General features: G+C 40.1%; 1 non-coding gene across 1 annotated transcript; it reads right to left on the bottom strand.

The window, feature by feature from the left end:
- Window positions 1-21,490: 21,490 nt before the first annotated feature.
- LOC145056161 (small nucleolar RNA R71) lies at window positions 21,491-21,600 on the bottom strand. Its single transcript, XR_013685694.1, has one exon. It is a non-coding gene; the product is annotated as a small nucleolar RNA R71 (small nucleolar RNA).
- Between the last annotated feature and the right edge of the window lie 4,695 nt (window positions 21,601-26,295).

Below are 26,295 nucleotides of genomic sequence, written 5' to 3'. Positions count from 1 at the left end.
AATTCAAAACGAAGTACAAATCAAAGTTCAATCAAATCAAAAGCCAATTCAAAGTCAAATCTGGCGATCGAAGAACTGTGTGATATGATACATGTGGCTCTCGAAAAAGTGAAAGCATAGGAGCTGGGCTCCTTCGGGTGGGCTCAATGTTTCAGCGAAAGCTGATTCGCCGTGACGGGTTCTTAAGGATGTGTCGATTCTGATTCTTAGCCATCTAGTCTCAAGGACATGAGATCCGGACTATGTTTTTTTCGCCCATAAAGCTTAGTAAGGTATAAAGTTTTAATAAAACTAGGGCTGGATTATTGGGTTACACCGTTTTGGGTCTTCCTCACTTTGGGAGTTTGTGATATATGGAAGGAAGCAGGATGGTTGCCTAGGTATTAATGATTGGAGCAATATTGATGCAAAGTCTAATCGTACTTGTATAGATTATTTAATTGCGCCTTAAATTTTTTTTTTATACATTTTGTTTCTTTAGTGCTTCTATACATAATTTTTCATTGTTTGCATTGCATGAATTCATCCCTAGTCCTTAGAACCTTCCCGTCCCCTTTTGTTCTAAGTTTCATTATGTCATCTAGAAATCGTCCTGTTTTGTTTGTTTCTTGTTCTTTTTTGAGGACAAGAAAGGTCTAAGCTTGGGGAGATTTGTTACGTGCATTTCGTGCACCTTTTTGTACACCTTTTAGTCCCATTTCATGCATCTATTTAGCATAATTGTCCTTCATATGTCTTGTATTTCATCATATTTCATGTTAGTCTCTAGAACAACCTTATTTGCACATTTTCATGTTTTTTTCACGTAAACCGGAGGTTGGAATGCACTTTGGGAAGTGTCGGGAAGCATTGGTGAAGATTTCGGGATGATCGGGCGAAGAACGAAAAAGTTGGAAAAATCAAGTTTGGATTCGGAGTCAGAGGGGTACACGGGCCGTGTTGGATTTACACTGCAAAACCAACACGGGCCGTGTTGATCAAAAAGAGGAGCTGTTGACCATGCTGAACAAGGGCCGTGTCAGATTTACTCTATGTTCAACACGGGCCGTGTTCGACCCAGAAACCAACTTTTTGCAGTTTTTCCTATCTTTCAAATTACGGGTTAAGGGCCATTTTTTCACACACACAACATACCAGAGCACATTTGGAGGAGGATTTTCAAAGGTTTTTGCAAGGGTTTGATTAGCAATCATTTGGAAACATTATTTCTAGTATTTGTAAGTTGTAATTGCACTTTAATTCCATCTTTTATTCTTGTGATCTTGTTCTAGCCATGTGTGGCTAGAACCCTAGTTTCTCCAATTTCATGTTTTGACTTCTTGGTAGTGACTTCAATCATATGACATGATGTTTTTTCTTAATTTCTATCTAATGAATTTGATTTTGCTTCAATCGAATGGTTGATTCTAATTGTGATTCTTATTGGCCATTTGAATTAGGGTTTGGTCATTCAAGTTATCTCTTTTACAAAATCCGTAATTATTTTGTGAAATTGAACAAGTAACAAGCATTAAATTGATCTCTATTGAATGAGTTTAGTGTAAATCTTATTCATATTTTACACTCTCGAGCTTATGAGGAGTATTGGGTGTTGTTAGGAACATTCACAATAAGCTTAATGCAATCTTTTAATCTACTTCTAAGAGCTTGTTTAGATTAGGTTAGTAAGATTAGGATTAATCAAAGAGCTTGTTTTGATTGATTAATGTGGAGAATGGAAAGTGTTAGAGCTTGTAAACATTTTCAAGTACCAACTTAGATAGAATGAAACAAATGTCTTGTCATCTTTGATTCACATTGCTGGATTGTCATACATGGAGTTGGAGTCCTTACAAAATCTGAATTTAATTCATTAGTTTAGTTGTTTAGTTGTGTTTTATATTGGTTTGCTACATCATTACACTCACCCCCCTATTTAATCTTTTGTGAACAAATACCTTACGCAAAGAGGTATATACTAATTATCCCGTGTCTCTGTGGATCGACCCTACTTGCCTTGTACTACCTTTCTAGTGTAATAGAGTAATGTACTTGGAGTCATTTGTACCCCTTTATTTGTTGGGTTTGACACGCCTAAAAGTAACAAACCTTTGTTATGTCTAATACCTTTCAGGAAATCTACACATCAATTCATGACAGTCTTCATTCATACCTACTTCCAACATATGAACGGCTATGGACCGTTTGAATGATTCGATTATTCTTAATAAACTCAATCATTCTGGAAGTCAAAACATGAGTGGTGAAACAATAGTTAAACAGTTAACATAAGATAGAAACCATTAAATAATACTCCTTTATTTAATCATCAAATGTCAATTACATTTATCTATTACAAGTTTCCAAATTATCTAATCCAAACTAATATCGTCCTTCAGCCCAATGCTCCTAGCGTGCTGCAAGTGCTTAACCCTACTCAGTCCCTTTGTAAGCGGATCTGCTAGGTTATCCTCTGACGATATCCTCTTAACTACGAGGTGTCCTTGTTCTACTCGATGTCTAATAAAGTGATATTTTCTGTCGATATGTCGAGATCTACCATGATCCCTCGGTTCCTTGGTCAAGGCAACCGCTCCATCATTATCACAGAAAATTTCCATAGGCTCCTTTATGGCAGGTACAACTCCAAGGTCTCCAATGAAGTTCTTCAACCATATCGCCTCCTTTGATGCTTCGCTCGCTGCAATATACTTTGATTCGCACGTTGAATCAGCTAAGGTTTCTTGCTTGGAACTTTTCCAAGTCACTGCTCCTCCATTGAGGGTAAAGACCCATCCCAACTGCGAACAGTAGTTATCCCTGTGGGTCTGGAAGCTGGCGTCAGTATACCCTCGCACCTTTAAAGTCATCACTCCCTCTGAGGACCAAAAAACATTCCTTGGTCCTCCGAAGGTACTTAAGGATATTCTTGACCGCGGTCCAATGCGCTCTGCCCGGGTTCCCTTGATATCTACTGACCATGCTCAAAGCAAAGGCCACATCAGGGCGAGTACAAGTCATAGCATACATGATTGAGCCAACTGCGGAAGCGTAAGGTACTCGACTCATCTCTTCTATCTCGGCTTCGGTACTCGGACTTTGAGTCTTACTCAACTTGGCATTACTTTGTATCGGTAATTCTCCCTTCTTCATGTTTTCCATACTAAAACGTTTTAGTACTTTATCCAAGTAAGTATTCTGACTAAGTCCTATTAGTCTCTTACTTCGCTCTCTCACTATCCTTATTTCCAAAATATAGGAAGCCTCTCCGAGGTCCTTCATAGCAAAGCACTTCCCGAGCCAGGACTTAACCTCCTGCAGATTCAGGATGTCATTTCCTATGAGTAGTATGTCATCGACATACAAAATGAGGAAGCTAACTATACTCCCACTGGCCTTGACATATACACATGATTCATCTTCACTTCGTACAAATCGAAACTCTTTGACTTTCTCATCGAAGCAAAGTTTCCATCTGCGAGATGCTTGCTTAAGTCCATAAATGGACTTCTCAAGCTTGCACACTCTATTGGGATGCTTCGTATCGACAAAACCCTCTGGCTGAGCCCTGTAAACATCCTCAGACAACTTCCCATTAAGGAAAGTGGTCTTGACATCCATCTACCATATCTCATAATCATGAAATCCAGCAATGGCTAGCATCACCCTAATAGACTTTATTTTAGCAACTAGCGAGAAGGTCTCATCATAGTCAACTACGAGAGTTTTAGTAAAGCCCTTCGCAACCAATCGTGCCTTGTATGTGTGCACATTCCCATCCATGTCGGTCTTTTTCTTGAAGATCCATTTGTACCCAACCGTCTTACGTCCGGGCACATTGTCAACCCAATTCCAAACTTGGTTGTCATACATGGACTGAATCTCGCTGTCCATCGCCTCTTTCCATTTTGTAGACTCTGGGCCTGCCATGGCTTCCTTATAGCTATTAGGTTCATCTAGATTTATTAGTGTACCATCACTAATATACGTGTCCCCTACGGTAGTAATATGAAAACCATAAAACTGGGATTGAACTCTAACTCTTTTGGAACGTCTAAGAGGTAAGGACTCGTTAATCGGTTCAACTGGAGTTTTCTCCTCGGGTTGTGCGCTAGCGATAGACGTTCCTTCATCACTCGAATCCTGAATCTCTTCAAGATCAATTTGCCTACCATTGTCTCCTTGGCTTATGAGTTCTCGCTCTTGGAAAACCCCTCTCCTCGCAACGAAGACACCATTGTCACTCGATCTATATAAGAGATATCCAAAGGGTTTCTATGGGTAGCCGATGAAAATACATCGCTCAGTACGAGGTTCAAGCTTGTCGTGAGTCTCTTGTCTTATGAAAGCCTCACAACCCCAAACCTTGATATGTGCCAACGAGGGAGCTTTCCCTGTCCACATCTCGTGAGGTGTTTTGGCAACCTTCTTTATCGATACTAAGTTAAGGATATAAGCGGCAGTCTCTAAGGCATACCCCCAGAATGAGATAGGTAGTGAAGCACGACTCATCATGGAATGAACCATGTCCAACAGGGTTCGATTACGCCTCTCTGCGACACCATTCAGCTGTGGTGTCCTAGGTGGCGTCCATTGCGAAACTATTCCACATTCCTTGAGATAGTTATGGAATTCAAGACTTAGGTACTCTCCTCCTTGATCGGATCAAAGCATCTAGATTTTCCTGCCCAATTGATTCTCCACTTCATGTTTGAACACTTTGAACTTTTCAAACGTTTCTGACTTGTGCTTGATTAAGTAAATATACCCATATCTATTATAATCATCGGTGAAATTCACATAGAAGCGGTACGCATCCCTTGTGGTGGATCTAAAGGGCCCACACACATCGGTGTGTATGAGATCCAATAAGCCCTCACCCCTTTCACAAGTGCCAGTGAAGGGCGACTTGGTCATTTTTCCAAGTAAACAAGACTCGCACGTGTCATCATCCCTAAGGTCGAATGACTCCAACACTCCATCCTTTTGGAGTTGGGCTATGCATTTCTTGTTGACATGTCCAAGACGACAATGCTACAAGCATGCTTTATCCATACTATTGGAAGAATCCATACATAATACATCATTTCCTAGGTTATCCACAACCATAACAGTTTCATAAATTCCATTATAAGACAATGCTTCAAAATATAAAACACCATTTAGATAAGAATAAATCGAACCATTCTCATTATTAAACGAATATCTAAATCCTTGTTTAAACAAACCATGAAATGAAATGATGTTTCTTGCCAATTTGACGAGTAGCAACAATTATTTAAATCTAAACCTAATCCATTACTAAGCACTAGAGAATAGACTCCAATCTTGGTGGTAGGCGACGATCTTCTGTTCCCCATGATTATATTTATTCTTCCATGCTCCACATCCTTATTTCTTCTTAGTCCCTACAAATCAGAACACATGTGATAACCACATCCTGTATCAAGAACCCAAGAAATAGCATGCAATGAATCATTAGATTTAATTTTGTAAATACCTGTGAAAGATGGCTTGATCTTCCCATCCTTGATGGCTTGCAAATATTCCGAGTAGCTTTTCTTTCAATGCCCTATTTTGTGGTAGTGGTGGCACTCTGCCTCCTTTGGGTTCGAGTTGGGCTTGGTAGGACCAACTTTGGTCCCACTAGAAGAGGAACCATCTTGGAACATTCCCTTGTGGTGGCTCTTTGAAGGAGCCTTCCTCTTCTTGCCCCTCCCTTGACCAATAGCCAAAACAGGAGCAGCGGGTGGAGTGGGAGTTAATGCAACAGACTTGTCCTTGAGGTTGCTCTCAGCAGTCCTTAGGAGCCCTTGGAGTTTACTTAGGGTGACCTCTTCCTTGTTCATGTGGTAGGTCATCCTAAATTGGTTGTAGCATGAGGGCAAGGAGTGAAGAACGATGTCGATTTGCAAATCTTCCCCAAAGTTAACATTTAACTTGCGAAGATGATCAACATACCTTTGCATCTTTTGCAAGTGCACGGTTAGAGACTCTCCACTTCCCATCTTAGCGATGATCATGTTCATGATGATCTGATAGCTCTCTTGCCTTGCGCTTTGGTGGTATCTCTCCGTCAAGTCTTGATGCATTTTGTACGGATACATGTCCTCATAGGACTTTTGGAGTTCGGAGTTCATTGTGGCTAGCATAATGCAATGAACTTTCGTTGCATCACGCTCATTGGTCTCAAAGACGACCATTTCTTCGGGAGTAGCGATTTCCGGATTGATCTTTTCAAGCTTCTCGTCGAGGACATACTATTTGTCCTCGTAGCGAGCAATCGTGCAAATGTATCTTATCCATTCGCTAAAGTTCGATCCATCAAATGTCACCTTTTGACATAGGCTCATTAGCGAGAATGAGCTAGCAGCAGCGTTGTTCACGTTAGACATCTCTAATAGAAAGGAACAAAGTTTGATTAGAATTAAATCCCTAATTAAACACCCAAAATGAAAAATTAGGGCTAGGACCCAGCAACACTATTTACACATTAGAAAAGGAATGCCGTAATCCAATATGCAAATAATTTGGAGGTAAGTGAATGACGATTCACTAATTCTTCACCATGAAAAACATACAGGCTTAAGTTTTAAACGTATTGAGAATTCCTAGATTTCCTTTGAGATTCATTGAACTTTTCAATGGCATGTTTAAATCTCGATATGCCCCTCTCGTTTGTGACTGGGATGCCGAGGATCACAAAGTGGGTGTGAATAACCACGCAAATGTACATGGTGCCCTCATTGTTACAGTCACCTATTCGATGTGTCGGTTAACCACACACGCTCCACTAACTTCTTAGCAAGGGTGCAAAGTGTAATTTCATAGGATTGCATCAATTCACTTTTTCCTAAAGTAACTAGGATTGGGAATTTGAAAAATGTTTAGTTACTTTACATTGATTCATTATACTTATTAATGAAGAGAGGATTTCCCTATCCTACCCGTTCGGCTAACGACCCTCCACCAATCAAGGAAGCGGTGGGTAAGATTGGATACCCATTAAATGGCCATTTTATAGGCCATAACCTTATACCCCCTTATAGATCGACTTTGTGAATGAGGCCTACTAACGGTAAGACTAGCATTTTAGTTATACATATATATTTATTAATCTTGTAATAATATAATAGTATAGGGTGTATTTTAAACATTTCAAAATACTAGGGTTTTAATCTCAATTTAAAAGTTTCGAAATTTAAGACCTTTTAAATTAAAATTTTAAATATTAAAACTCTTGATTTAATAATTATCTTGAATTAAACTATTAATTTAAATTATTAAATCATAATGGACTATTAAATCATAAAGGATAATTACCATTTAAACAATTAACTTATCCTAATCCCTTTAATCCCTCTAAATTTCAAAAATAATGGGATGGGATAATTCAAAATCTTTAATTACCATATTTAACCATTAAAAGATAATTACAAGATATAGGATTATCCAAATTCCTAAAATTTAGAATCTTATCTTGGGGAGGAGGCTAATCTCGAAAATCCTAAGGTTTGTAAACCCTAGATTTCGAAATCTTGGGCCTTAAGGAAAGGATTTGAAAAAAAAAAATCCTTACCAAAATTTCGCAAATTAGGGCTTAGGAACCCTAATCTCGAAAATCTTGCCTCCTACGGTTTATTGGCTATAAACCCTAATATGTCAAGTTCATACAATTGTATAATACGAATTGAAAAAAATTAACCAAAGGCTTTGATACCACTGATGCGTTTTGTACAAACAATCCTATGTGTGCATGCAACCCTAGATTTGGATCTATGTTTTCTCTATTAGATACACAACATTATGAACACATGAAGAACCCTAGCCTGCTCCTAGTATTTTCGAAATTCATATAGTAGGATAGATCACATACCTCTTGTTGTTATATTGCAATAACAACTAAAATCTTGAAACCCTAAGTCTTGAAAGCAAGTACCACAAGTGTAGTACCTCTAATGGCACACAAACGCCACAAGCAAATGGAGAGGCAATAGAGAGAGAAGAGAGGAGGTAGAAATCGGCTCCAGGATCCCTAGGGATCAAGTGGATGATTTCTATAGCCTTAGGGGTCTTTATATAGGGTAGAGATTAGGGTTTTAATCCTTATCCTTATCTAGTTGCTTCCCACCAAGTAACCAAAAGATAAGCCTTGAAAGCCCTATCCTTGGACGATTTCAAGGTTCCTTATCCCTTGAATTCGTCCAACCTATATCTAGGGTAACCATTGCCCTACTTTGCAACTATCATATAATTACAATTCAGCCCCTTAGTTTAATTAATTACACTTGATCACAAAATTAATTCTTAATTAATTATTGACCAATATAAATTAAACAAATATGATTTCTCCTTTAATATATTATTCTTATAATATATTAATAAATCATAATAACCTCTTTCTCTATTTATTTCTCAAGTAAAGTTGCTTTGGTGAAGGCAACCCAAAAGGACCATGCACAACCGGGTCAACTACTTACCAAATATGGTTACGGGATTAGACACTAATCCAACACTAAGGCCATTTTTGGTGCTTTTGGGTGGTTGTGAAGCTTGAAAGGAAGGGAGAAGCTTGGGAATTCGAGTTGGGGCTTGTAGATCCAGAGATCTTATTCCATCTTCAGCTCAACCAAGGTAAATTCTCCCTGTTTTGGTCTTCCTTTTTGGTTGTTCATCTTTAGGGCTTAGATTTTGGGTGCATTTAGGGCTTTCTAAGCCATCTTTGGATTTGTGAAGTGATTCATGAGGTTCTACTTCCAGATCTGAGTCATTAGAGGGGTCTCATGGCATAAAGGTGCCAACTCTATGGCCATGAGAGCCCCATGCACATTGTAGAGCACTTTTTATGGATTTTTTGAGCCAAAAACCCCATGCATGTGCATCAAGTTTGGAACTTTACGTATAAAAGGGACATTAGGAGTCCATATCTATAGTTTTGATGCGTTAAGACCCATTTCAATCGGCTGTATAGTAATGGTCAAGGATGGACTCGTCGAGTTGTTCTTGGGAGTCGGTGAGTCGAGGTGTAATGACCATCAAATCCATTCTACGAATGGACTGGATGTTAGGGAGGGAAGTCCCGTAGATGTTTAGATGTGAAAAAGGACCTGAGGATCATGGGACTGGACGAGTGTATGAAAAGACTCGGCGATTCCAGGGCAATCTCCCAACCTTTGAAGAATGACTCGACGCGTTGTTCATACAACTCGGCGGGTCGTAGACTGGACATGTTCTTACGAGGGAGATGAACTCGCCGAGTTCAAGGAAGAACTCGGCGAGTCGGATGAAGATGCTCCCGATGGTTAAATGAAGGAGAAGTAGATGAGTTCTTGCTAGACTAGACGAGTGGAGTAGGGGTTGGATCGAGTTAAATGGAGCATGGACTCGACGAGTTGGTATACCAATTCGGCGAGTCAGGTCAACTGGATGTTGACTTTGACTGGTTATGGTATTGACCCTAGTTAGGGTTGCCTGTTCGGTTTGCTTTCTTGACGATGGTCATGTAGAAATTAAGGGGTTGAGGAAAGCCAAACTTCATGCCGAGGACAGACCAGACACTAGACGACATCGAGGTGAGTTACCTTCCAGTAACGGTGGGCAACGACCACAATGCCGGCCCACGAGTAGGAGTTGTATGTTAGATTATTGTCTTTGTGATACTCATCTAGGTTTGCTACTACCTGATATGTTATATGCTGGCATGATATGCTATATGTGATAGTGGTAGTAGGAGGGGATTAGTCCCCATGTTCGATTGTTAGGACCGAAGGGTAGTTCGGACACCACATATATGTCTAATAGTATGTTTATGTTATGATATATGTGATAGTAGTAGTAGGGGTGGAATACTCCTAGAGATTCGGTTGTTAGGACCGATGGATAGGTCAGCACCCTAGATCGGCTTGTCAGGGGTAGGTCAGTACCACAGAATGGCTTGACATGGGTAGGTCAGCACCCCAGAATGGCTTGACATGGGTAGGTCAAATCCCCAGAATGGCTTGACATAGGTAGGTCGAGCGCCGCAGAATTACCTAATAGTATGTAGGCTATATGATTGTATGATATGTGGTATGATGGGGGGAAGTCACTAAGCTTTTTGCTTAAAGTTTCAGTTTTGGTTGTAGATACCTCTTTGTCCAAGGGGTAGGAGCTGGAAGGGTAGCAGCACATCACACACACACATATGATTCCGCTTATAGCTTTCTGGGATTATACTCTGATATTTTATTACTTTCAGATGATATGGTTTTTGAGATATGATACTATGGTTTTATGTATTGATGTGATTTTGGCAATGTCTTGACAAGTTATTTTATAAATCTCTAAACTTAAAATGAAATTTTTGGCCTTGATTTTTGGGATGTCACAAGTTGGTATCTGAGCCCTGGTTTGAGGGATTCGGACACACCCTCGGGGGTGTCTGGACTCAAAACGAGGGGCTAAAGGATTTTTACAAAGAAAATGGTTTTCTAAACCTAAGAAAAAGAGTTTGAGAAAGAACAAGGTATGTGATGCATGCGACCGGCCGAGCTCAAGTATGTTTTCCCCAAGATACCCATACTGGTTATGTTATGCTATGTGATATATGATTCTGAGAACTGCATGCAAGATTTGGGCTATGGATCTAGGAGGATGCCTTGTATGCCTGATATATAATTCTGAGAACTGCATGCTAAAGTTGGGCTAAGGATCTAGGAGGATGCCTTGTATGCCTGATATATGATTCTGAGAACTACATGCTAGACTAGGGTTGAGGATCTAGGAAGGATGCCTTGTATGTCGGTTTTATGAGTTGTGTGCTAGGGCTACCTAGTCAATAATAAGATGGTCTGGATAGGTTATGCTTGGTATGGTTACTCAATGCACGAATGTTGCTTGCTTTGTGCTATAGGGGTCCCGGCTAACTTTAACTATCTAGTGAGCGGATATGTAACAATATTCGTGAGCTAGTTAGGGAAGGGAAGTAGGGACTCCTAATGCAGCTAATGGTGGAGAGTAGGTCGTAGGGTTGCCTAGGAAAGCCTAGGATGAGATCAGTTGGAAAGGGATATTGGTAAGGGGACTTGGTGAAGCTGAGGCAATCCTTGAGGAAAGTATGGATAGATATGGAAGGTAGTATGAGCCCGTACTACTGAAAGCAGAGGATGCGTACTAGAGTCAACGAGGGTTGAGATAGAACGAGGAAACTAGGAGAATGTGTGAGACCTCTCAGGAGTATGTATGACCCTGGCGTTTACGTGTTTACTTTCAGTATTGTGGTGACACGACATGGAGCTGGAGGCTCAGGATCTGGGTCAGGATTAGGATCAGGCTCGGGGGCAGGATCCAAGCAGGTGGATGACGGGCTACGAGAGTTCATCACGTTTGAGATCACGAGAGGATCCTTGAGTCAACCCATGTTATTTTCGGGTCGATCAAGGAGGGGATTATCGAGTTGATGGAGGATCGCCTCCGAGCATTCAAGAGTGATTTGGCATCTGGCCAGGCGAGTACACACACACTGTCCTTCAAGGAATTCAGAGGGAGTGATGCGCCGTATTTTCACAGGGTGAAGGACCCCATTGCTACAAAGAGATGGAACGCAGACATTAAGTCTGCACAGTTGACAAACTTCTACCCGGAAGGGTCAAAGGTCTGCTTTACGGCGGGATGATTGAGAAACAGAACTGGAGATTGGTGGGAGTCGGTGGGTGACTCATTGGGAGCCCCAACCGTCGAGGCTATAACCTGGTCAGACTTTGTAACCAGATTCAGGGCTAAGTTCACACTAGCTGTGGAGCTTCAGCAACTGGCCAGGGAGTTTTTGGATATGAGACAGACTACAGAGACTGTGGCAGAGATCACCGCCAAGTTCCGAGAGAGGGGTTTGTTGGTACCCCAATATGCGGGGGATGAGGAGATGCGGAAGACCCGCTATCATGATATGTTGAGAGCTGATATTTGGGAGCATGTCTGCTATTCAGCCTGCCCGACCCTGGAGTCCATGATTGCTAGGGCGCGGGAGAGGGAGCTCAATTTGGAGCACGTCCAAAAGAGGAAAGCAGAGACTGAGTAGGTGATAGGGATTTCGGAGAAGAAACCCAAGGGTTCCAATGTTAGGTCGAAGGGCCAGCCAGGCCAGAGCCGCTGCAGGAAATGTGGCAGGCCGCATGAGGGAGCTTGTAGAGCGGGATCGTCGGGCTGCTACAAGTGCGGCAAGACAGGGCGCTTTGGCAGGGTTTGTAGTGCTCCCTCCCCCATAGTGCATATGTTAGACCTGATTTGCTTCCATTGCAATCAGAGGGGCCATTAGAAGGCCAACTGCCCTAGATTAACAGCAGCGATAGCAGCAGCACCAGCGGCGCCGCCGACCCTAACGCCAGCACGGGTTACAGATGGCTGGAAGGCCGTGGTAGAGGCTCCAGTGGTGTGGAGCCGAGCATTTCAGTTGACAGCCGAGGAGTGACACGTTGCACCTGATGTGGTGACGGGTACGATTACTTTCTTATGCTTTTATGTTATGTCGTTGTGATTTTGATATGTTATGTATATGCTTCGTTTAGGATCGTTCCATGTGAATGGTATCCCAGTTCAGGTATTGTTTGATGCGGGTGCTACCCAATCGTTTGTCTCTCTTGCGCTTAGCAAGAAGTTTCCTGAGTCTTCGGGCATGTTGGATTGCCCTCTAGAGGTCGAGATTGCGGATGACCGGTCAGTTTGAGCATCAAAGGTCTACCTGGATTATGTTTTGAGGCTGTTTGAGGAGCGTTACCTAGTAGAATTGGTTCCCATACCTTTGCGGGGGAACAAGGTTATTATTGGTATGGATTGGCTAAGTGCCAATGGGGCAGTGATTCACTGTGCGTAGTAGTTGGTGCGAATCAGGACCCCAAGTGGGGGAGAGCTGGTGATTCAGGGCGAGAGGCCACAGCAGGTAACAACTTTATGTTCAGCAGCGAGAGCTAGGCGCTACCTTCAGCAAGGTTGCACATGATTTGTCTCCTATGTTATGCATACCTGGGAGGTGGGTAAGGCGACGGTGGGCGATGTGCCCGTGGTACGACAGTTTGCAGACGTTTTCCCTGAGGAGTTGGCTGGGATACCTCTAGAGAGCTAGGTAGAGTTCAGGATCGACCTAGTCCCTGGTGCAGCTCCAATAGCCAAGGCACCGTATTGGTTGGCTCCTCCTAAGATGCAGGAGTTGTCTACACAGCTGCGGGAGCTGTTAGATAAGAGATTCATTAGACCGATCAGTTCACTATGGGGAGCCCCGATTCTGTTTGTGAAGAAGAAGGACAGGTCACATCGGATGTGTATAGACTATCGGGAGCTGCATCAGGTAACGGTGAAGAATCGTTACCCACTCCTGAGGATTGATGACCTCTTTGACTAGCTACAGGGAGCGTCTTGGTTCTCCAAGATTGATCTGCATTCAGGATATCATCAGATGAGGGTCAGAGAGGAGGATGTGCAGAAGACTGCGTTTCAGACGCGTTATTTCCACTATGAGTTCATGGCGATGCCTTTCGGGCTCACCAATGCTCCCACCGCGTTCATGGATCTAATGAACCGCATGTGCAGACCAATGTTGGATTGATTTGAGATAGTTTGCATCGATGACATCTTGGTTTATTCCAAGATGTGAGAGCAGCATGAGGAGCACTTGTGGGAGGTTCTGGATACTTTGAGGAGGGAGAGCTTGTATGCTAAGTTCTCCAAGTATGATTTCTGGTTGCGCGAGGTGCAGTTTCTTGGACACCTTATCAACCAGGACGAGATTTCAGTTGACTCGACCAAGGTGGAGGCCGTGATGAGGTGGGAGGTTCTGAGGTCTCCATATGAGATTCGAAGCTTCCTAGGACTGGTAGACTACTATCGGAGATTCATTCATGAATTCTCCAAGAGAGTCGTGCCCCTGACCCGATTGACGAGGAAAGTCGTGGTCTTTCGTTGGGGGACTGAGCAGTAGGCTGCTTTTGAGACATTGAGACAGAGATTGTGCGAGGCGCTAATCTTAGCCCTGCTAGAGGGCTTGGAGGACTTTATGGTATACTGCGATGCGTCCATCTCAGGTTTAGGTGTGGTATTGATGCAGAGAGGGCATGTTATAGCTTACGCTTCGAGGCAGCTGAAGCCTCACGAGGCGAATTACCTGACGCATGATTTAGAGTTGGGGGCTGTTGTTTTCTCCCTCAAGATTTGGCGCCGTTACCTCTATGGGGTTTGTTGTACCATTTACACGGTCCACAAGAGCTTGAGGTATCTCATGGACCAGCGAAATTTGAATATGAGGCAGCGTCGGTGGCTTGATGTGGTAAATGATTATGATTGCGAGATCCTCTACCACCCGGGGAAGGCCAATGTCATGGCCGAAGCGCTTAGTCGTAAGGCAGCGCCGATCAGGGACATTTGTCTGAGGATGACAGTAGTTGGGATACTTACCTCCCGTTGGCGGAGTTCTCCTACAATAATAGCTATCATGCGAGTATCGACTGTCCACCTTTCGAGATGCTGTATGTGAGGAAGGGAAGGACCCATATATGATGGGGAGAAATGGGGCAGAGAGTCAAGGGGAGTACCGAAGAGGTACTCAAGACTACGAAGAGGATCCAGCAGGTTCGAAGCAGACTTCAGACTGCTCAGAGTCGGAAGAAAAGTTATGCCGACAAGCGTCGGATAGACCTGGAATTCCAGGTCATGGATATGGTGCTCCTGAATGTGTCGCCATGGAAGGGTGTGATTCGATTCAGGAAGCGGGGCAAGTTGGGCCCCATGTATATTGGACCCTTAAGGGTTATAGCTCGGGTGGGCAAGGTGGCATATAGGCTGGATCTACCAGCCAAACTCAGTCAGATTCATATCACGTTTCATGTCTCCCAGTTGCAGAAATCCTTGGTGGACGATTCAGTAGTAGTGCCTTTAGAGGATATTCAAGTTGATGACAGCCTGAATTACATCGAGCGGCCGGTGGCGATCCTCGACAGGAAGTGAGAGAATCTGTGGAACAAGAAACTGGAACTGGTAAAGGTGCAGTGGCAGCACCGCAAGGGCTCAGAATGGACCTGAGAGCCGGAGGACGAGATGAGGGAACATTACCCCGAGCTTTTTCAGGATCGTGCAGCAGACTTCGACGACGAAGTCTAAGATAATTGGGGGAGATTTCTAACACCTGATTCCTGGTATGTCTTTGATTCAATAATTTTATGTATTTTTCTCTGTGACTCGACAAGTTAGTGGCCCAACTCGTCGAGTAGAGACGGGTTCCACAGGAAGTTCAAGTGACCTACTCGACTAGTCGAAGACTAACTCGGCGAGTAGGTGTTGTTCGAGAAAAAACCCAAAAGGACCATGCACAACCGGGTCAACTACTTACCAAATATGGTTACGGGCTTAGACACTAATACAACACTAAGGCGATTTTTGGTGCTTTTGGGTGGTTGTGAAGCTTGAAAGGAAAGGAGAAGCTTGAGAATTCTAGTGTGGCTTGTAGATCCAGAGATCTTATTCCATATTCAGTTCAACAACCGTAAATGCCCCCTGTTTTGGTCTTCCTTTTTGGTTGTTCATCTTTAGGTCTTAGATTTTGGGTGCATTTAGGACTTTCTAAGCCATCTTCGGATTTGTGAAGTGATTCATGAGGTTCTACTTCCAGATCTGAGTCATTGGAGGGGTCTCATGGCATAAAGATGCCAACTCTATGGCCATGAGATCCCCATGCACATTGTAGAGCACCTTTTATGAATTTTTAAGCCAAAAACCCCAAGCATGTGCATCAAGTTTGGAACTTTACATATAAAAGGGACATTAGGAGTCCATATCTATAGTTTTGATGCGTTAAGACCCATTTCAATCGGCTGTATAGTAATGGTTAAGGATGGACTCGTCGAGTTGTTCTTGGGAGTCGGTGAGTCGAGGTGTAATGACCATCAAATCCATTCTACGAATGGACTGGATGTTAGGGAGGGAAGTCCCGTAGATGTTTAGATGTGAAAAAGGACCTGAGGATCATGGGACTGGACGAGTGTATGAAAAGACTCGGCGATTCTCGGGCAATCTCCCAACCTTTGAAGAATGACTCAACGCGTTGTTCATACAACTCGGCAGGTCGTAGAATGGACATGTTCTTACGAGGGAGATGAACTCGTCGAGTTCAAGGAAGAACTCGGCGAGTTGGATGAAGATGGTCCCAATGGTTAAATGATGGAGAACTCGACGAGTTCTTGCTAGACTCGAAAAGTGGAGTCGGGGTTGGATCGGGTTAAATGGAGCATGGAATCGACGAGTTGGTAGACCAACTCGGGGAGTCAGGTCAACTGGATGTTGACTTTGACCAAGGTTAACATTGACTGGTTATGGTATTGAACCTGGTTAGGGTTGCATGTTCGATTTGATGACTTGAGGATTGTTATATAGGGATTGAGGGGTCGAGGAGAGCCGACCTTCACGCCGAGGACAGACCAGACAATACACGACATCGAGGTGAGTTACCTTCCAGTAGCGGTGGGTCTACGGCCATAATTCCGGCCCACCAGTAGGATTTGTATGTTAGATGATTGTCTTTGTGATACTCATCTAGGTTTACTATTACCTGATATGTTATATGCTGGCATGATATGCGATATGTGATAGTGGTAGTAGGAGGGGAATAGTCACCATGTTCAGTTGTTAGGACCGAAGGGTAGTTCGGACACCCCAGATATGTCTGATAGTATGTTTATGTTATGATATATGTGATAGTAGCAGTATGGAGTGGAATAGTCCCCGAGGTTCGGTTGTTAGGACCGATGGGTAGGTCAGCACCCCAGAACGGCTTGACAAGGGTAGGTCGGCACCCCAGAATGGCTTGACATGGGTAGGTCAGCACCCCAGAATGGCTTGACAGGGGTAGGTCAGGCACCCCAGAATTGCCCGATAGTATGTAGGCTATATGATTGTATGGTATATGGTATGATTGGGGAACCCACTAAGCTTTGTGCTTACAGTTTCAGTTTTGGTTTCAGGTACCTCTTTGTCCAAGGGGAAGGAGCTGGCAGGGTAGCAGCGCATCATACACGCACATATGATTCCGCTTAGAGCTTTCTGGGATTGTACTCTGATATTTTATTACTTTCAGATGATATGGTTTTTGAGACATGATACTACGGTTTTATTTATTGATGTGATTTTGGCAATGTCTTGACAAGTTATTTTATAAATCTCTAAACTTAAATTGAAATTTTTGGCCTTGATTTTTAGGATGTTACAGGCGCTCAAGTAGACCTCGTGATGAACACAAAAGATTTGGATTGTTCATTCCTGAAGAGGAAGTCTTCTTGTTGGATCAATGTGAGCCCACCAATTTTAAGGCAGCCAGTACAAATCCAGGATCTGAGAAACGACTTGAAGCCATGAGAGCTGAAATTCAGTCCATGTATGGCAATCAAGTATGTGACTTGGTTGACTTGCCTCCTAACATCGAGAATGTTGGAAACAATTGAATCTTCAAAAATTAGATTGAAAAGGAAGGAAATGTAGAAACATTCACAGAATGACTTGTCATAAAAAGATACACTCAATTTCATGGTATTGACTATGAATATACCTCGTCAACTTCCAATATTAAACCTATTAGGATTATCCTAGCCATAAATGCATATTACCACTATGAGATATGGAAAATGAGTATCAAAACCACTTTCCTTAATTGATATCTTGAGGAAGATATCTGTATGGAGTAGCCTGAAGGTTTTATCGACCCACATAACCTAAAAAAGGTGTGCAAACTGAAGAAGTCCATTTATAGATTGAAACAAGCATCTAGGACTAGGTATCATCGTTTTGATAAGAACATCAAAATGTTTGGTTTCTTAGAAAGCCCTGATGAGCCATGTGTATACATCAAATAAAGTGGGTGTAATATTGTTTTTCTAATTCAATATGTCGACGACATATCACTAATCGGGAAAAATATCCCAGCATTGAAAGAAACTAAGGCTTACCTTAGTAAGTCCTTTTAAATGAAAGATCAAAGGGATGTTGCATACATACTCAATATTAGGATCTATATAGATAGATCTTAATGACTCATGGGTTCGAGTTAGAGTACATACATTGATAAATTTGTAAAAAGATTCTCAATGGAAAAATGAAAATGAGTCAAAATACACACTTAAGAAAGACTAAGGATATGTTTCTAGTTTATGGATGAGTTACTGACCAACTTGTTGTAAGATGTTACACTGATGTCAACTTCAACATTGATCGTGTTGATCCTTGTTCATAGTAAGGATACATGCCCACCCTTAATGGAGGTGGCATTACATGGTAGAGCTGAAAACAAGAAGTGGTTGTATTGTCTACAGTAGAATCTAGGTGCATAGCTACATCTAGGCAGCGTAGGGAAATTGATTGGATGAAGAAATTCATCGGGTATATTTAGGTTGTTCCAAGCATCAAAATTGCCGTTAAGATGCTTTGTGACAACACTGGTTACATTGTTGTCGCAATAAACTTGATGGTTACCAACAAGACTAGACATATTCAACGGAAATATAATTTCATTCGTTGGGAATTAGAATTAAGAAATAAACTCATTGAGAAGATTTATATAGATGATAATCTAGTAGATCCATTCATAAAGAGTTTTTTTCAAATGAAATTTGAAGGCTATGCAAAAGGAATTCGCCTTTGATTAGCTAGTATTTTGATTTAAATATCTAATTTATTAAAATCTAGAGATTCTGAATTATGTAGCAATGGCATGTAATATCTTTTGATATATGGGATATATCTTTTGTATTAATTTTAAAGAGTTATATGTTAGAGATGAAATACCAAGGCGTTGCTTTCAAATTCATATGTACTTGTTGGAGAACAACAATTGAATATGACCCACTTCAAGAATCAATTCATGGATGGTTATCATAAGTGAACCTTGAACAATGGCAAATATATTTATGTATTTTGACCTGATATACATATTAGGGACTCAAGTATTGGAATTTTTGTGCTTTGACATGGTCAAACGTTGTTTGTAACGGTGTAGTTATAAAAAATATCGTTATGTATAGCATATAAGAGTGGGTATGTAGTTAAGATGGGATATGTTCATCTTATGTGTTGAGAGTTAGACATTGATATTTCCATATTTATACAAATTTTTACGCAATATTTTAATACATTTTTATTAATATTTTGGTAAAAAGAATATATATATATATATATATATATATATATATATATATATATATATATATATGATACTTATGAAATTAAACTGAATTTTGCAGCCAAAAGGAATACTCTTGTAGATAAAGGACCTAAATTGATAAGAATTGAAACTTTGGAGAATTAGAGCTTAAAAGAAGAATATTCTAGCTGAAAAGTGAATCTCACAACGTGAGGGGTCAAAGCTCACGAAGTGAGTATCAAGTTCTAGAAGATTAACATAGGGAAGTCAGAATCTGTGTTCAATAGAGATAACTAACCAACTCACGACGTGAGCCATCAACGCTCACGTCTTGAGCAGCAGATTTACCAAAACTATAAATACTCCTTTATTCTTACAGCTTAGGGAGGTTGGCAGAGATATATTTTGAAGAGATAATCGAGTTTGAAGATGAGAAAAGTGTGAAAAACATTTGTTTGAAGGAGAATTGATTGAGGCTTGAGAGATTGAAGAACATATTCATTACATTGGTTTGGTATATTTTAATTATGTCGATTTCAATTGGATTTGTGTCAATGTTTTCAGCCATAGTTAGTTGAATTTGGCTACTTTCGTTTAGCTAGATGAAGCTTTAACTCAATGGTTTAGTTTATAAAATTATGGATTATAATAGTTATTTTGGAGCTTGTGTTTGATTATTTTCACCTACATGTTAATTTTTGATACTTTGATTGCTTAAATTCAGGTTCTGTGTAGATTTAGTGACCATTAAAGTACATGAACTTGTTACCTAGTAGTTTAGTGACTATTAAATTGCTGGAGCTAGGATCAACCAAATCTTAGATATGTGATAAAAGTAACTAATTTAGATGTGTTGGAGAACATAAATTATGACCATAATTGTGTTTATTCAGATCAATGTTACATAACTTATCTATATCTTAGAACTGATTACGTGTTTGCTAGTGCACGACCATGCATAGTTTTACATGAATTAGTGAAAACGTTAGTAAATTCGAAACTAAGTTGCTAACAAAATAATATTTGATAACCAATATTAATAATCCATAATTAGTAGCTAACCATTGAGGAAAAGCGGATTCGAACTAAATGGAAGTGTTTTTTTGTAATTGATTGCAATCGTTAGGTAAGAGTTTAAGTTTCTTTGAACTTCTAAAATCAGATAAAAACCAAATTAACTTTTGCTTGTTTTTAGGTTAATTTTTAGTAATTATATTAGATAATTAAATCTATTCCATGTGTTCGATACCCGACTATTAGTGCTATATTATTTTCAAGAAAGTACATTGCCTTTAACTCATAATAGTTATTTAGATAGTTGGTAAAACTAATAGGTGTTGTAATATTACGTATGAAGTTTTTGGCGCCGTTGTCGGGGAACATCTATTTTAGTTGATAATTTAATTGCTTTAGGTTAATCAATCATTTTTATGGGGTGAAACCCATGAAAATTTAATTTTTAGGATTAGTTTTTTTAGAATCACTGACCTCACGGCTTGAGCTCTTAAAGGTCACGACATGAACTCAACTCTTTTACATTTTTATTTTGTTTTTAGCTTATGTTTAGTTTATTTGTTTCAACACGATGTGGTAGCATTACCACGTTGCGGTGAATGATCAGTAGGACTTTTTAATTACTCTTTGGTTCCTTTTACATTTTTATTTTTGTTTTTATTGCAGTACTTTATGACCCATGGATCCAATACACCTTTGATACCACCGTTTGAATATCCGGGGTCATCTTTTCGTAAAAAGGCAAACAAGAACGTAGGACAAACAAACACACCAAAGAAATCAGCATTCAAGGAAATAAAATCAGTTTTTAGTAAGAAGAAGGGAAAGCACGTAGGAGAATCAAGCAATTCCACAAAGCATGAAGGCACTTTAGAAGGCATTGAGAACACTCCTAATACAAAGGAGGCTAGTTACAAAACAAAAAAAAAAATAATAAGAGAGCGAATTTGAAGCGAGCCAGGAAACAACATGGCGGACATTTCCCACATTTCTATGGAAATATACAAGAAGAGAATTCAGGACACCGATCCAGGCTTAGTGCAACCCATAATTCCCGCTACCGTAACATTTGAGCTTAAGGGACATATTCTTTTCGCACTTAAGGATGTTCCATTTTTCGGGAAAGATCATTAGGATGATTACAAACACCTTGATGAAGGCAATGACATTAGTGGTTACTTCAACATCCCAAATGTTCCACGCAGGACGGTGTTATTGAGAATGCTTCCAGTCATTTTCAAGGGAGCTGCTAAAGATTGGTTAAATCCACTTCCACCTGGTGCAATTAATACATGGGCAGAAATGCATGAACAATTCTTAGAGCAATTTTTCCCACCATCAAAAGTGTCTAAACTCAAGAAAGCAATAGCTAACTTTGATCAACAACCGGGTGAATAACTTTATCAAGCATGGGAGCGTTATTAAAAGGGATTACTTCGAAATTGGCCCGAAAATGATTTTAATGTGCAACAAGAGGTATCAGTGTTCTACGATGGGATAAATGTGATGACAAGGAAACTCCTTGATTCTCAAGGACCTTTAACGAAGAAAAATCATGTTGAAATCAAGGATTTGATTGAAGAGTTTTCTAAGCATTCGCGTGAGTATCACAATCCTCAAAATGAATGAGCAAAAGGAATTAGGAGTGGCACTTCGAAGGACATGGCGGTTGTTTTGGATATGTTGAATAATATGGATCGAAGAATAACGAAGATGGATCAATCCATACAAGTTATACGTGTGGGTTGTAAAAAATGCAATGGTCCACATTTGACAAAAGATTTCCATTTGGACGGAAACGAAAATAATAAACTCAAGTATGGTACTCAAGTGGAGACCGCTATGATGAAGATTGAAGGAAGCCGAAGAAAGAATGGTTGCCATACGATGAATACAAAAAGCAAAAAGATGAGAAATATAGGAAAACAGGTTGAGGCTTCTACTAAAAAGAGCAACCACAACTTGAAAAGAAAGTTGATTTTGAGTCCATGCTTTTTAGATATATGGAGGCTTCGGAAAAACATCATGATGAAACTGATGCATTAATAAGAGACCAACAAGCTCTAATGAGAGATCAACAAGCTTTACTTAGAAAACATCAAGAATCAATCCAAAACATTGAAGCTCAACTTGTTCAATTAACTACATTAGTTAATGAATGATTATCTCCACAAATCCCCGATAAAAAACCACACACGCATGTCATAGCCATCGATACTAAAGAAGACACTATTTTGAGTTATTAGAAGCCTTAGAAGAAGATCCAAAGTAACCCGGACCACAACCAATGAAGTCGAATTTTTAGGAGAAAAATGTTGCTGAAATATTGTCCTCACGACGTGGGCACGATCTGAATAGAAAAATCATTCTTGCACTCAAGCTTTTCGTCCTATGCTACCGTTTCCTTCTCGAGCTAGAGTTCACCCACTGGAGCAAGAGCATATGAACTTTATCAAGCAAGTTAAGGGTATTCCTATTAATATTCATTTTGTTGAATCCTTGGCAAAAATGCCCGAATATGCCATTTTTTTGCAAGATTTACTCGACACTCACCAACAACTAAAGAAGACTTCCAAGGTTGTCCTTAGTGAGAAAAGTCCCATGGTGATTATGGGAGAAATAACAAAGAAGATGGGAGATCATGGGCGCCTTACACTTCCACGTGAATTCGGAAATAATATGAAGACATTTGCTTTAGCCGATTCTAGAGCAAGCATAAATTTGATGCCTTATTCGTTCTATCAAAAGCTCAAACTTCCAAATTTGAAGGTTACTAGAATGACGATTCACATGGAAAATCGTTCAGTGACTAATCCTCGACGCATAGTTGAGGATATTTTGGTAAAAATTGGAAATTTTATTTTTCCAATATATTTTGTAGTACTTGACATGAAAGAGGATAAAAATGTCCCAATTACCGTTGGGCGCCTTTTACTTAATATCGCACGACCTTGGTGGATATTCACAAATCTAAACTTACATTGCGAATACGAGATGAAGAAATGACATTTGGAGTTGATGACGGATCCAAGAATGATTATACTCAAAATGAAGTATTGAATATAGATGAAGAAAACCAGCTTGAAGAGTTAGAGAAGTTAATGGGAGAGGAAATCTAAGCAATTAAAGAAGTCAAGCGTACAAATCCCAGAGCATTTATACCAATGGTTTTTGAAGTCGTTGCTTATAAAACTCCGAGTTCTTTAGTTAGTGAGGAGATTGAAGAAGGTCTGGTGTCAAGTGATGAAGAAGAAGAAGTTACTCAAGGCTTAAACCAACCAACTTTGGACAATGCGAAATTTGAAGTTAAGAAGCTACAAAACAAGAAAGAGGGAAAATCAGTGCTTACTGTTAAAGATAAAGGGTTACACGAAAGTTTGAAGAAGGCAATGATAAGGTAAAAAAGGAAAATTCTAAAAAAAACGTATCTAAGAAGAGTGCAAGCGTAGAGAAAAAGTTGAAGGAACACAAGGTACAATTGGTGATTGAAAGTCCAAACAATTCAACATATGGTGGCACGGAGTGTAGCTCATACCTCCAACATAAAGAAATGCTTCCCGTGAGGCAACTCGAGCTCGGTTTGCGTTTTTCTTATTGTTTTTGCTTTTTTAATTTTTTCATTTATATTTGAGTTTTAGTGATAAATAATCATCAAAGTCATCTTAATTTTTAGAAAACAGTAAAAATCAAGTATGGGGTTTGCAATTATAGAGTGATTAAAATTTTGAGAAAAGAAAATGGAATTTTTGGTCAAAACCCTTGATAACACGACGTGAAAAGAAGCCCACCTCGTGGTAAAATAATTTTTCCTGATAATATCAACTATTTCAAACTCACGACGTGAGGATTTAACCCTCATGATATTACTTTTATAAAAGCATGGGAGGGAACTAGATAACACAGTTTTCAACCGTTGACTCCCATTTTTAAACTCACGCACGAACGGACGAACACCGCCCTACACTTTGATTTTGTGCCAAATTTCTTCGATATTTTCTTGGTTTCGTGTTTCATCTGCAATTTTGGTAATATATACTCTATATTCTTATTAATTTTTTCTAATTTTACGTATTTAGAGTTAGGGTTTTTCTTGGAGCCTAAATGTCAATATCGATTCAAATGTATGTGATTTAAAGGATGCATGTTACTTGAACCTACCTTCAATCGAGATTTAAGCAAACCCAACCTTTATTCTCATTCAATTTTATCCTTATGATGTTTGATTCTTAACTGTTCATCGACCGAACTCACGACTTGGTCCTACTGACCACGACGTGAGAACAGAGTTCACAACTCATGTAATTTCTCTACTTATGATTTGATCTATGTTTTCGTTGTTGGGTTTGTTTGCTGGTTATTTTGCAGGTAATATGAGTCCAAGAGTAGTTCCTTCACAGCAACAAAGGAATGTTTCAAGTTTACACCCATTTTATAAATTTCTCAATGACCTTCTGCAAGAAATGTTGAACAACTACAAAAACAAGTTGGGTTGGCTTTACAATCGTGAGTTTGCTATTTTGCCAACCATAGATTGGAACAAGCTAAATGAGATTGGTATGTTGGATAGACTGAACCCGTATCTCACGAAAACATTTTTTTACAATGGTGCATCTTTTACTTGTAACGGATGGAGGAGTTAGTCTTCAATCAAGGAAGTGTTTTTCAAGGAGTTGAGTGTGGAGTTTTTCTCCACGGTTTCTTTTGAGGCAAACACAGTTGATCCTTATTATGTGCATGCGTTGGTTTTTCATCTTAGTGGTTAATGTCTTGAAAGTAGCTTGGCCGAGTTTGCTTGGAGAATGGTTTTGTACGAGCAACGAGAAACAATGTCTCCCATTTTTGAAAGGATTTTACCATCGGCCGCTCGGGATTTCTATCAAGGTATAAGTGGTTATGAATTTTGGAAGACCATTGCAAATGGTGAGTTTCATTTTGAGGTATCACATGAAAGCCAAATCCGGTCTTCAATTCATCGTTTCATCCACCGCTTAGTGATGTTTTAAATAAATCACAAAAAACATGGTGATAAAGTCACAACTTCGAACTTGTATTTATTATGGAGCATTATCACAACAACTGTTTGCTGCAATATTCCTTACTTTTAGGCACAATATTTGGCAAGCAAGGCGGTCACGTCACGGGTGGTGAGCCCAATTGCGGGAGCACATTTTGTAACCCGATTGGCAAATTCATATGGAGTGTTTGTTTCAAGGATGATGCATACTTTAATGTGCATCAAAAGTACCGATCTTACTATGGGCTACTTAGAAACAATGAATGTAGTCGTTAATATGGGTACACATTGGAGCATTGTGGGTGATAATGATGGGGAACAACTTGATCAACCCGAGCAGCAACCGCGTGAAAGAGGAAGGAGAAATGTGAGGAGCGCGGTGAGACAGGTCAACCAGTGCAACGAAATGCGTCGATGGGAGGTGGACATTTTCATGATGAGGCGATGGCTGGGTATTTTGACCGGATGAGTTTAAGTATGAATTGGATAGGTGGAACAATAGAAAACATGATTCAACATTTTAACATTAACCAACCACTTAATTTGGGAAAGCAATACCCCATTTTCCCTTCGTCGAGAGAATAATGGTCGTGACAAGATGATGGTGTAGAACCAAGTGGAAACAGGACAAGTGGTGTGAGAGAGGATGAAGATGATTATTGATCCTTTTTATTTTTAGTCGTTTTTATTTCTTTTTTATTTTTAGTGTGCTTTATTTTTTTTATTTGGTTTGTTTAAAACTTGTAACCAAACTATGTGATGGATGTTTTTCTCCACACTTGAAGATGAAGTTTGTGATTCACATTTTGCCGGCACAATTATGTATCTTAGGAAATCCAAGTTCCAATTACATAATCAAGATGTTCAAGTTTTCCACATGCATTCAGAATCCATCTCGCCATTACTAGCCCAGGGGAGTCTGTTCCTTTTTCTCCCTTTTATTGTTTTAAATTATTTTATGCATATAATGACGACATTATATGGAATAAGTGTGGGGTAGGGGTCAAAAAAGTAATTTAAATTGGAAAATTAAAAATTTTACTAGATTAGGAAAATGTAAAAATTTATAAAAGGGATAATGTCACTGTAGCACAACCAACTTTTGTGATTTGTCCGACTTGACCAATTATGTTTTTTTCTT

The sequence above is a fragment of the Lactuca serriola genome, chromosome 5 (assembly GCF_051521515.1).
Source record: "Lactuca serriola cultivar US96UC23 chromosome 5, Lser_US96UC23_V15, whole genome shotgun sequence".
In the NCBI taxonomy this organism is placed as follows: Eukaryota; Viridiplantae; Streptophyta; class Magnoliopsida; order Asterales; family Asteraceae; genus Lactuca; species Lactuca serriola.
This window is presented reverse-complemented; position numbering and strand designations above follow the sequence as displayed.